Genomic DNA, 11,220 nt, shown 5'->3' on the forward strand with positions numbered 1-11,220 from the left:
ACTTGAGATTGTCATGTGGATGGAGATTGGGTTCTTTGGCTTCCTGGCACCATGGCCCCCTGCTTAATTGCCTCCGAACCCTCAGGTATTTTGTGTATATGCTTTCAAGGATGGATGGGTCTGTCAGTGAGATGAATGGAACAGATGTCTCAGGAGAGCTTAGCTGTCCCTGAGCAGTTGCACTGATGGTGACAGCGAAGACCAAAGTGACAAAAGATGGCACTGATGGGCAAGTGAGGTTGGAAGTTCTTGAAATTTGTTGTTCTACCCACCTTGCCCATGGAGCATACAATGGTAGCTGTGATCTAATGGTTCTTTTCAGGGTAGTTCATAGCTTTATCCCAAAGATGTGAAAGTTTTCACACTCACAGTACCTGAGAGTAGAAGGATACAGAACTTACTGCACATATCTAACCCCAACTATAAGAACTGGAGGAAAGTGACGTTACCAGTCCTTCCCTAGCCAGTTCCTCACAAGTCCTGTTGCAGTGTTCTTTGATGCCCATCTCTAGTCTGTTCTCTACTATATCTCTCACCTGATTGCCACACAGTTGCCTCAGGAGACCTGTATTCTGTAAACAGAACTTGTTAATTCTTACTCTGCCTCTTGCAGCAGCATAGGACCTCTGTACTATGACCAGATAGGCTGTCACAAACATGAAGAGAACTGGGTGGCTTTCTGATGTCGCTGCTTATTTCTGGGGCTTATGGAGCTCTTCAGCGGTTCTGTGGAGATATGATTCGTTTTTTTCCTGCCCTTTATTAAATGAATTCTTTCTGAGCACTACCATCCATCCAGTGGTAGTATGGAAGGAACAGTCTTCCAATGATCCAGCCATCCAGACAGATCATTTCTACCTGTGTCTGCCATAGACCGGGCTCAGTTGCCCCCTCCCCCCCAATCCGTGTGTAATCAGGGGTTCTGGCAGGTGTGCATGGAATCAGTGAGAATTGACAGACAGACACAGACATGAGAGAGTGCTGAATGTGAATGTATTTTTGTCAAAGTTAGCATCAGTTATATACACTACAGGAAACAAAGGAGTAGGATGTCACAGCAGGCAAGGTACATAGAAGTTATCTGACACAAAACAAAGGAATGACTACAAAGACATTATACAAAGACAGAAACCAGGTAATATTTACAGTAAAGATAAAACAGCCCTGCCTAGAGTCAGCTAATGACAGGTAAGGATTTTACTCCCTAGTCAAAATTTATGCTACTCCTTTGAGCCTTGTGAAAGCTAGCACCAGGGGTTTCTGCTCTAGCAGACCTTCGCATGAATAATGCAATACCACAACCCCCTATTTCCTAGGCCTTGGTAAATACTTGCATATGAAAGTAACTTGGCTGTTCTTTTAAATTTGTAGGGAATCTCCATTTGTCAGAAGAATTCACCAATTTTCTTCTAATATACAATGTAGTCTGCTATACCTGGCTGTAATGAAGATTCTAAGTATACTTTGCTAACCTTGCCCTGAGATTTATATCTCTTATCCAGTAAAATACTGTAAGAAAGCATGCAAGACCCTCCACAATATTGCAGGGATAAATCTGGGGCATTCTAGCTATGGGAATGCCAAGGTTCCAGGAGGCTATTTCCGTGAAACTCTGCCTCAGGACTGGTTCCAGGTTTCTAAACCTGTAATTGGAGTCACTACTGGAGTAAATGTAGCATGTCCCCACCTTGCTGGTCTTGCCCCATTTCCTCTCCCATTCCAGATAAAAGAGGTTGGAGTGTGAGTCTCTTTTTGGAAGGCAGCCTGTTGGTTTCCTAGTGCAGCAGACTCCGGGATCTGTGGAATCTGGAGACCATTTTGAACACTGAGGTGAAAATATGCAGAGAATATGAGGTAGAAGAATCCAGGTGGAAAAAGATCCCTGACTTATTTAAATACCAGCCAAGTTAAGGATACTTCAGAAATGAAAAGAGAAACTTGGAGACTTTGTAAATGTGAACATCCAGATAATACAATATGGTGGATTGATCAGTTCCTGGCCTTAGAATTTGGAGATGTGTTACACCTCCTAACCCTGATATCACATTTTTTTGTCACTGTGTTAGGAGATTGGGCCATCTTCCCTTTAAATATGGGCTGTCGCTTAGGGTTTCTATTGCAGTGATAAAACACCATCTGAAAAGCAAGTTGGAGAGGAAAGGGTTTATTTGGCTTACATTTACTACTAACCATAGTCCATTGAAGGAAGTCAGGTCAGGGACCCAAATAGGGCCAGGAGCTGATATGGCCATGAAAGGATGCTGGTTTCTTATAGAACCCAGGACCACCAGCCCAGGGATGGTGACACCCACCATGGGCTGGGCCCTCCTACATTGATTACTAATTAGGAAAATACCTTACAATTGGATCTCATGAAGGCATTTCCACAAGTGAGGCTCCTTCCTCTCTGATGACTCTAGCTTGTGTCAAGTTGACACATAAAACCAGCTGGTATACCATAGTAACTAGGACAGATCCTGAGAGTCACATCAGTCCAAAAGTTTGGAGATCTTTGTCATTTAATTCTTTTCCTTTTAAGCTAGGTGTGGTGCCACATACTTGTAATCCCAGCACTAGGGAAACTGAGTCAGGAGACAAATTTGAGGCCAGCCTGGGCTATGTGGTTGTTTTTGAAACATACTGTTTTAAAAGTAACTACTTGAAAATGATGTCATTATAATTTAAAAAATAAATGTATAAATAAAATAATTATGTCAATATTCCCTCATTTTGTACATTACAATGTATGTTTAAATATAATAGGTGAGTTAAATGTATCTATCAGTTACTTTTATGTTGCTGTGTTAAAATATCATAAGCAAAAACAACCTCTAGAAGGAAGAGTTTATTTTGCTTACTGTTCCAGAGAGATAAGAGTCCATCATGGCCAAGAGGTATGGCTCCTGGAATGAAGCAGAGAGTGAACTGGAAGTGACAAGGCTTTGAACTCTCAAAGCCTACCTCCAGTGGCAGCACTCCTCCTCCCTAACCCCTAAACAGTGCTCCCAAGTGTTCACAACCTTGAGCCTATCTCTATAATGGGCATTCTCATTTAAACCACCACAGTATTTAAATAGTTGGCAGTTAGAAGTACGAAATACATTTTGATGTTAAGAAAAACATGTTTAGAACAAAGAAACTTACTTTTAAAAGACATAGTTTAGCATTTTTTGCAGCTCTTGTTGAAAGCTGTTTTGGTAAATAGTTCTAACAACCTCTTCAACTTCAAAAAGGGTTTCAACATTGATCCAAATGGCATAGATAGCTCTTTGTATTTAGTGCTTTAATAGAGAAATCCAACTCCCCCACACCGCAAAGTCTCCATTTTGGGAAACTTAGAAATATCAGAAAATAATTTCCAGGGATAGATAGCATCCTCCTTACAGGATAGGTCAGAACTGACTTGCATTTTGAATGGCAGTCTGGTACCTGAAAGCCAGAAGTATTCTCTGAAGCACCTCAGCTACTCAGTGGTGATGCCTGTGGGTTTGACCTGCTTCCCTTCCTTCAGAAATGCTAGTGTTGATTAGAGATGGTCTGTGACATGTAGGTCCCACTGAAAGCACCAGAAGAATAGCTTTGTAGTTAGCACATGTTTTGTGTGTATTCATGTGTGGAGGTCAGTGGTTGCTAGGGATTGAACTCAGGTCTGCCTGTGTACGTGGATGGTGCTATCAACTAAGCTATCTCCCTACCCCCTGGATATTTATTTTTTTCATTTTCATTTTATGTATATGGATGTTTTGCCTGCGTGTATATCTGTGTACCAGCTGTAAGAAGTGCTCAAAGAGGCCAGAAATGGGCACTGGACCCCCAGGAACTGAAGTTACAGACAGTTGTAAACTGCCATGTGGATGCTGGGACTCAAATGCAGCTGCTCTGAAAGAGCAGCCAAAGCTCTTAACCTCTGAGCCATCTTTCCAACCTCAAGATTTATTTTTATATATTATGTGTTTCTGTGTTATGTGTGTGTGCAGGTACCCACAGAAGCCATAGGAGGGCCTTGGATCACTTGGAGTTACAGGTGGTTTTAAGCACTTGAAATGGATGTTGAGAGCCAATTCGCATGCTCTGTAAGAGCAACAAATGCTCTTTCACCCAGCACACTTTCTGTTTTAATATAAAAGTTAGACATTATCTTCATTTCCTTTTTTAATTGATTCTTTGTGCATTTCACATTATGTATCCCAATCCCAGTCATCGTCCCATCTATCTCTTCACTCTTGCAACTTCCCCCAATAGAAAACAATAAAAAAAAACAACAACCTGGGGGGGGGGAGGGAGAGGGAGGGAGGGAAGGGTAGGTAGATTAAAAAAAGTCTCCTGTGGAAGCTGCAGTATGTCACACTGTGTTACACAGTATACCTTTCTGTCCAAGCAGCTTTACTTGTGATGTGAATGTTCATTGCAGTGAGGCATTGGTGTGGTTTGAGGCCTCTGGTTTCTGCTACACCATCAATACTGGATCCTCACTAAGCTCTTCTTGGATACCCTGTTGTTGCCCTTTGTCATGGAGATCCTAGCTTTGGACTTGCCCTATCACACACTCTGGGGTGGGCAAACTCAAGGCCCTAGATCTGAGCCTGTGTGGTGGCTTTGTTGTTCAGCCAGTTCTTTGACTGTACCACCAGAGCCAGCTCTTCCACTTTGCCCAGGAAAAAGGCAGGACCAGCTCTCCTACTTGTGTCACCCGGTGAGAGACATCTGCCTCTCAGGCAGTCACACCATGTGGGTTAGCTCTCCTGCATCTACGCCACTAGGGCCAACTCTTCAGTACTGCCCCTGCTAGGGTCAGGGCCAGCTCTCCCACTCACGTGCTTAAACTAGCTCACCCATGACACCAGGGTCAGCTCTCCCATGATGTCCAGGCAAGTGGCTCTCCTGAGTACTGCAGCTAGTGAGAGGTGGGCTAACTCTGCCCAGCCCTAGGACATCAAGATGGCTTCAGGAGGCAGCCCAGACCAGGGACATCTTCATGGCCTTTGGTGGTGACATGGGCCACATACACAGACCCTTGCTGCTGCAGGTCCATGGACCCAAACATGAATGGCCCTCAGTGGCAGCACGGGCCAGGACCTTATGGCCTCAGGTGGCAACTATGGGCTACTCACAAGGCTGATTCTCACCCACCTTGAGTCTTCAGTTCTGACTCTCTTCATAGTGCTCATCATCCCTTTCTCTTTTTCTCCCATCTCTCTACCACATACAGAGTGATGGCTGGAGTGCCTTTGGGTGTTTTTCATATCTGCCATCATGTGGCAGCTGCTGTGTCTCTATGTTGTTTTAGTGCACCTGCCTGCCTCTTTCAATACTCTTTTTCTCCTGAACATCTGTGGATGACTTAGATACCACTGGGCCTTACTGCCCATCTCTGTCAGCTCACCCTGGGAAGCTAAAGACTTCCAGTATACAAGTCTCATATTTAATAGAATCAGCAAAAGAGCTGGATGAGGTAGTGCACACCTGTAATCCCAGTACTCAGGAGGTGAAGGCAGGGCCATCAGAAGTTCAAGGTTAGTCCCAGCTACATAGTTTGAGGCCAGCTTGGGCTACATGAGACCTTTTCTCAAGTAAACTTAAGTAAATAAAAAGAACCAGTAGAGAATTATGTAGAAGTCAAACAAGTGTCCTGAGTCATTGCAATGGCATTTTTGAGTTCTCATGGTGATGTGGTCTGGCTCAGTAATTAAGTAATTAAGGGATACAGTTTTGGCCTCAGCTCTCCCCTGATGCAGCCTTTTGTTGACATGACCTTATAGTTCATTTAAATTTACTTATTTAGTTGGGTTTGTAAAAAGATTTTATTTATTTTTTAATTGTGGGCATGGGTAGGGTGTATGTACATGGTATAGATGCCAGAAGAGATGAAGTACAGAAGAGATTATCAGACTTCCTGGAGCTGAAGTTACAGGTGGTTGTGAGTGATGGACCTGGATGTAGGGAACCAACCCTGAATCTACAGGAATAGCATATTCTCCTAAGTGCTGAGCCATCTATGCAGCCCTTAATTGTTCTGGCTTTGTTTGTTTTTGTTTGAAGACTCTCATACTGTAACTGAGGATAGTCTGGAACTTACTGTGTAGCCTAGGCTGGTCTCCAACTTAAGGATAATTCTCCTGCCTCCATCTCCCAACTGTCAGGATCATAAGTGTAAGGTACCACACTGAGCCATTAAAAAGTACTTTAAGTTCAAAAACAATTTTCTTAGCTTGAGAGAAAAACAACAGAGTAGGTAGACAGACAGAGAACCCAAACTGCCAGGAGGAAAGAGATGAAGATGAAGAGAAAAAATCATGTCTATTGCCACAGAGATCAGCAAGTCAGCTTTATGGCAGAAGGAGGCTTTGGAGAAAAGGTAAGAAAGCCCAGATATTTCTGTTTTAAATTATCTGTGTGGGAGGAAGAAGCAGCTCATTGTGGATCATGCAGTGGTTTTGAGAGGATGGTAACATTTTTGTCAGGATCCAGAAAGTTGGTTCATTGGGTTTTGACCCTGGGCAAGTAGTTATTTCCTTCAGACTGTAAGTGTGAGTTAACCTGAACAGATTTGGCAGATAGTATACACCCTGCTGCTTATCTCTTACCACTTCTATTAATTTGATAAAGGGTAAAATGTGCACTAGGAAGATGGTTTAGTTAATAAACTCCTTGCTGAACAAGGAGAAAGACCTGAGTTCAATGACCCAGAACCTATATAACAAAAAGCTAGGCGTGGCAGTGCACCTGTAATCCCAGCCCTAGTGAGGTAGAAACAGGAGGATCCCTGGGACATGATGGTCAGTCACTTGGGCCAACTTTGGTCAGCTCCATGTTCAGTAAGAGACCTTGTTTCAAGTAATAAGTTGGAGAGTGATTAAAGAAGGGATGCTGACCTCTGACCTCCACATGCAGAGACCTGCACACATACCTACACATGTGCTTACACAAATTCATGCATACAGAGGAAACGTATATATGAAAGTAAAACATAACAATTACCAGCCTTAGCCCATAAGCTCAGGCAAGCAGAAATATAGCTTCACTTTTCTCTATACCTTCAAGCCCTTCTGCCCAGCGAATGGAAATTTTAACTCTGGGTCTCCAGCTTCCTTCATTTTCCCTAAGTCTGTGCCAAGGCATGTGGATTGTGGTGCCTCTGGGCTTCAGTCCACACAATATGAACAGGGCATGTGCCAGATGTGACCTCAGGAATCTGCTTAGTCTTACCTGACTTGTGGCACATGTTCTTCCTTCAAATGCTATTCTGAGTTGTGGCAAGAGCTCACTTCTCCTCCTTGGCTTCTGACAGGCATTTTATCTGAACCACAGAGTCTCTAGGTTTCTTTAGGAAGCTGAGTGTTCGAATTAAGAGTAAGAGCTATGCCAACAATGTCAGTTTTATTCTCACCCCAGACCCAGCAGTCCTAAAGTCACAGGTCTTGCCTGGAGATGGCTCTGTTTAACAGGAAGAAAAAACAAAAAACAAAACAAACAAAAAAACCCAAAACCAAAAAACTCAAGGAAAATCACAATTGGATATTACCTCAAAAACATCTGGGAGCTGGCAATATAACCCAGTTCAGAGAGCTTGTGCCAGGCATGCATGAAGCCCTGGGTTCCAGCCCAGTACTACAGAAAAACTGATGTGGCAGCACATGCTTATAATCCTAGCCTAGGTAGAGGCAGGAGGATTAGAATTTCAAGGTTATCCTCAGCTTCATAGTTCAATAGTAACCTGGTATACATGGAACTGGCTTAGAAAACAAAGTCATGGATATATATATATATATATATATATACTTTTTTTAAAAAAAATTACAGTTATTTATTTTGTCTGTGTGCGCACATGCATGCATGCAACAGTGCCCATATATGTTTGGTCTCAGGAAGTCCATTTATACAGAAATAAACTCAAGCTAGACTAAATAAAAGTCAGTATTCCCCAGGAACTTGTGAAATGGGTTCATGTCCATATGGGTCTCTATTGACAAGCACCTGTGGTGTGGACCTCCCTCAGTCCCTATTCACAAGTACCTGTTGTTCATTTCAAAGGCCCACACTAAGCTCCACACGCTCCTCACCTCAGATCCCTGCTTTCTTCACACCTCACTTTTCTTACTGTTCTTACTCTTTCCTCTCTTGCTGTTCTCTTTTCTTGCTTTCTCCATGTATGCTCTCCATTTCCCTAGTCCTGGCTGTGTCTAGTCTACTGCTTTCTCTCTGCTCTAAATCTTCCAGATGCCTCTAGATATTTTCTCTCTTTGTTAATCCCACCAACCAAGCAAGAATAAGACCACTACCACAGTTTTTGAGCCACATGTGAAGTAAGTGTTATGAAATACTGGCCAGGATGATGGACACCAGCCAGGTCCATACCCAAGACTCCCAGAGCATGGCTGCAAATCACATTAGTTAGGAGTTTATAAAGGCAAACCCCACAAGGCTACATTCTTCCTGCCTTTGTTCAATTTGGGAAAAGCATACATCTTGACATACTTCCTGCCATCTACCTTCCACCTATGTATGACCAAGCATATCCTGTGCAGCATGGGCATACAACCTTGTTAACACAAGTGAAAACACATGGCTTGTTATATTACATAAACAACAGTTGCCAGCTTTCCAGGAGGTTACCTGGGCAAGTGGGGCTTACAGGTTTATCTGCTCTTTGGCAAGTGGGGATAACAGATGAGAGTCATTTGGTGTTTTTGTTTTTGTTTTTGAGACAGGGTTTCTCTGTGTACCCTTGGCTGTCATGGAACTCACTCTGTAGACCAGGCTGACCTCAAACTCACTGAGATCTGCCTGCCTCTGCCTCCCAAGAGTTGGATTAAAGGTTAAAGGTTTGCACCACCACCACCTAGCTTGTTTTGTAAATCATTTAAACACAGTGATTTAAACTTAAAGCATAAATTTAGCTCTCATATCTTATCCATAATAAAAACCTTCCTTAATAGAGGGGCATTTCAGCACTTTCTTTCCTGTGCATCCTCCCATTCAGTACGGAACTCAGAGGACAGCTTGCAGACATTCTTTCTCTCCTTCTACCATGTGATTGAATTCAGGTCATCACCCTAGTGGCAAGTGCATCTACCAGTTGAGCCCCCAAATTCTGGATTTTAATGGACTGGGCCATGCAGTACCCTGTGTTTGGACCTCAAGAAATGGGTCTGCTGGAATCACTGCCTGATTTTCTGTCTGCATTAGGCCAAGCCAATAGACAGAAAGAATAAGGGAACCCAGTGAAGAGCTGGTTACTTCCACAAGGAGACTGGGATATGGAGGTCAGGACTTATGGGGGTAGAAGTACCTGTGTGACTGGGCAGTGGTGGTGTATACCTTTACTCTCAGCATTTGGGAGGCAGAGGCAGGCAGATTTTTGAGTTCGAGGCCAGCCTGGTCTACAGAGTGAGTTCCAGGACAGCCAGGGCTATACAGACAAACCCTGTCTCAAAAAATCACCCCCCCAAAAAGTACCTGTGTGAAGACTTCCATGCCTGAACTGAGGAGGCTGATTGATATTCATCCCATCTCCACGGAGGTACACGAAAGACCATGATGCTCTCTGTTGTCATATCTTGCTCATAAATCTCTCTCTCTCTCTCTCTCTCTCTCTCTCTCTCTCTCTCTCTCACACACACACACACACACACACCAACAAACTCCGTACCCCAGTGTCCTGGAGAGAGAAGCTTCAAGGAAGGTGTCATACCATGGCCACTAACCTTCACTGAGGGTACAAGCCACAAACAGCTGAGTGTCCCAACTAACAGACTTAATCCTCTAGCCACACACAGCTTCTTGGCAGGCGATATTAGTTATTTTTCTAGTTGTTATTGGTACAAAAAAGACTAGGAGTAATAAATTGATGTTACAGAGAATTAAGAGGAATTCAGTTGAAGGAGCACTGCTTCTAATATGACTCAAGGCAGAATAGTACAGTAACCAGATTGTTAGAAACTGTAGGAAGGGAAATTTTGTATATCAAGTAACTAGTGTAGGGAGCCAATCTTGACTACCAGCCATCAGGCCCATCTGCATATCAAAGAACATGCTTCTGTCTACCCTAAGCTTCAAGCTGGCTGGCCCACAAGCTTCTAGGGATTCTCCTGTCTCCACCTTTCACCTCCCCAAAGAAATGATGGGATTACACACAGCAGCTACCAAGCCCAGCCTTTGCATGGGTTCTGGGTATTCAAAAAAAAAAAAAAAAAAGTTCCTCATGCCTCAAGCTTTTTTTTTTTTTTTTTTTTTAAACACATTAAGGCCCCTCTGTAGACTTCTCAGCTGAGTTCTCAGTTTCTTCTACATGTTGGTTAATGGTGTCAACCAAAGCAGAGAGGACTGCCCCTTCTGTTTGCCACTGCAGCAAAGAATTTGATTGCTGGCGGCACAGCTTGCCTGCTGTGACAGCCATTCAAGTAGGAAGTGCCACCCTAAGGCAGCTACCTGGAGGTGAAGAACAAGGCAGGATCTCAGCAGGTGGGAGATGGAGTCCTCTATACGCAAGTGATTGAAGTTAGCAGCCCCTTGTGCCCCAGGGATTGTTGATAGAAAAAAAACAAAAACAAAAAACATAACTCTCACCTCAAAGATGAGAGATAGTTTATTCTGGTGCCAAGGTCATGGCCTGGGGACACAGCTTGAAGTTGCTACATGGAAGCAGGTTTGTGAAATCTTTATAGTAACAGAAGAAAGCCAAATCAAGATACTTTAAAAATATGTTGGTGGAAACATTAAGTCAACAGTAGAGGTAGGCAAAGGGGGAAACCTTGTGTTACTAGGCCTCAGAGGCTATGTGACAGTGTTTTAAGCATTTGGTTGGCTGGCAAGCTAGCACTATGTTTGACCATTCCAAATGGTTCCAAATCTAAAGTCAAGTACAGAAGGGGGCAGTAAGTTGGTCTTAATGTGGCTAACGATGGCACAAGATAATGTAGCTCTGGATTTAAACCATTCCAAACTCTCAACAATCTCTGAAGTTCCAATCACCTTATTAGTCTTGCAGTCATTCATGGAAGGCAGAGCTTTGTTTTTTCTTTATTTACATTTCAAATGCTATCCCGAAAGTTCCCGTAACCCCCCCCCCCTCCTGCTCCACTACCCACCCACTCCCACTTCTCTTCTTGGCCCTGGTGTTCCCCTGTACTGGGGCATATAAAGTTTGCAAGGCCGAGGGGCCTCTCTTCCCAATGATGGCCAACTAGGCCATCTTCTGCTACATAACTTTTTTTTTTTTTT

The sequence above is a fragment of the Mus caroli genome, chromosome 5 (genome assembly GCF_900094665.2).
Source record: "Mus caroli chromosome 5, CAROLI_EIJ_v1.1, whole genome shotgun sequence".
Taxonomy (NCBI): domain Eukaryota; kingdom Metazoa; phylum Chordata; class Mammalia; order Rodentia; family Muridae; genus Mus; species Mus caroli.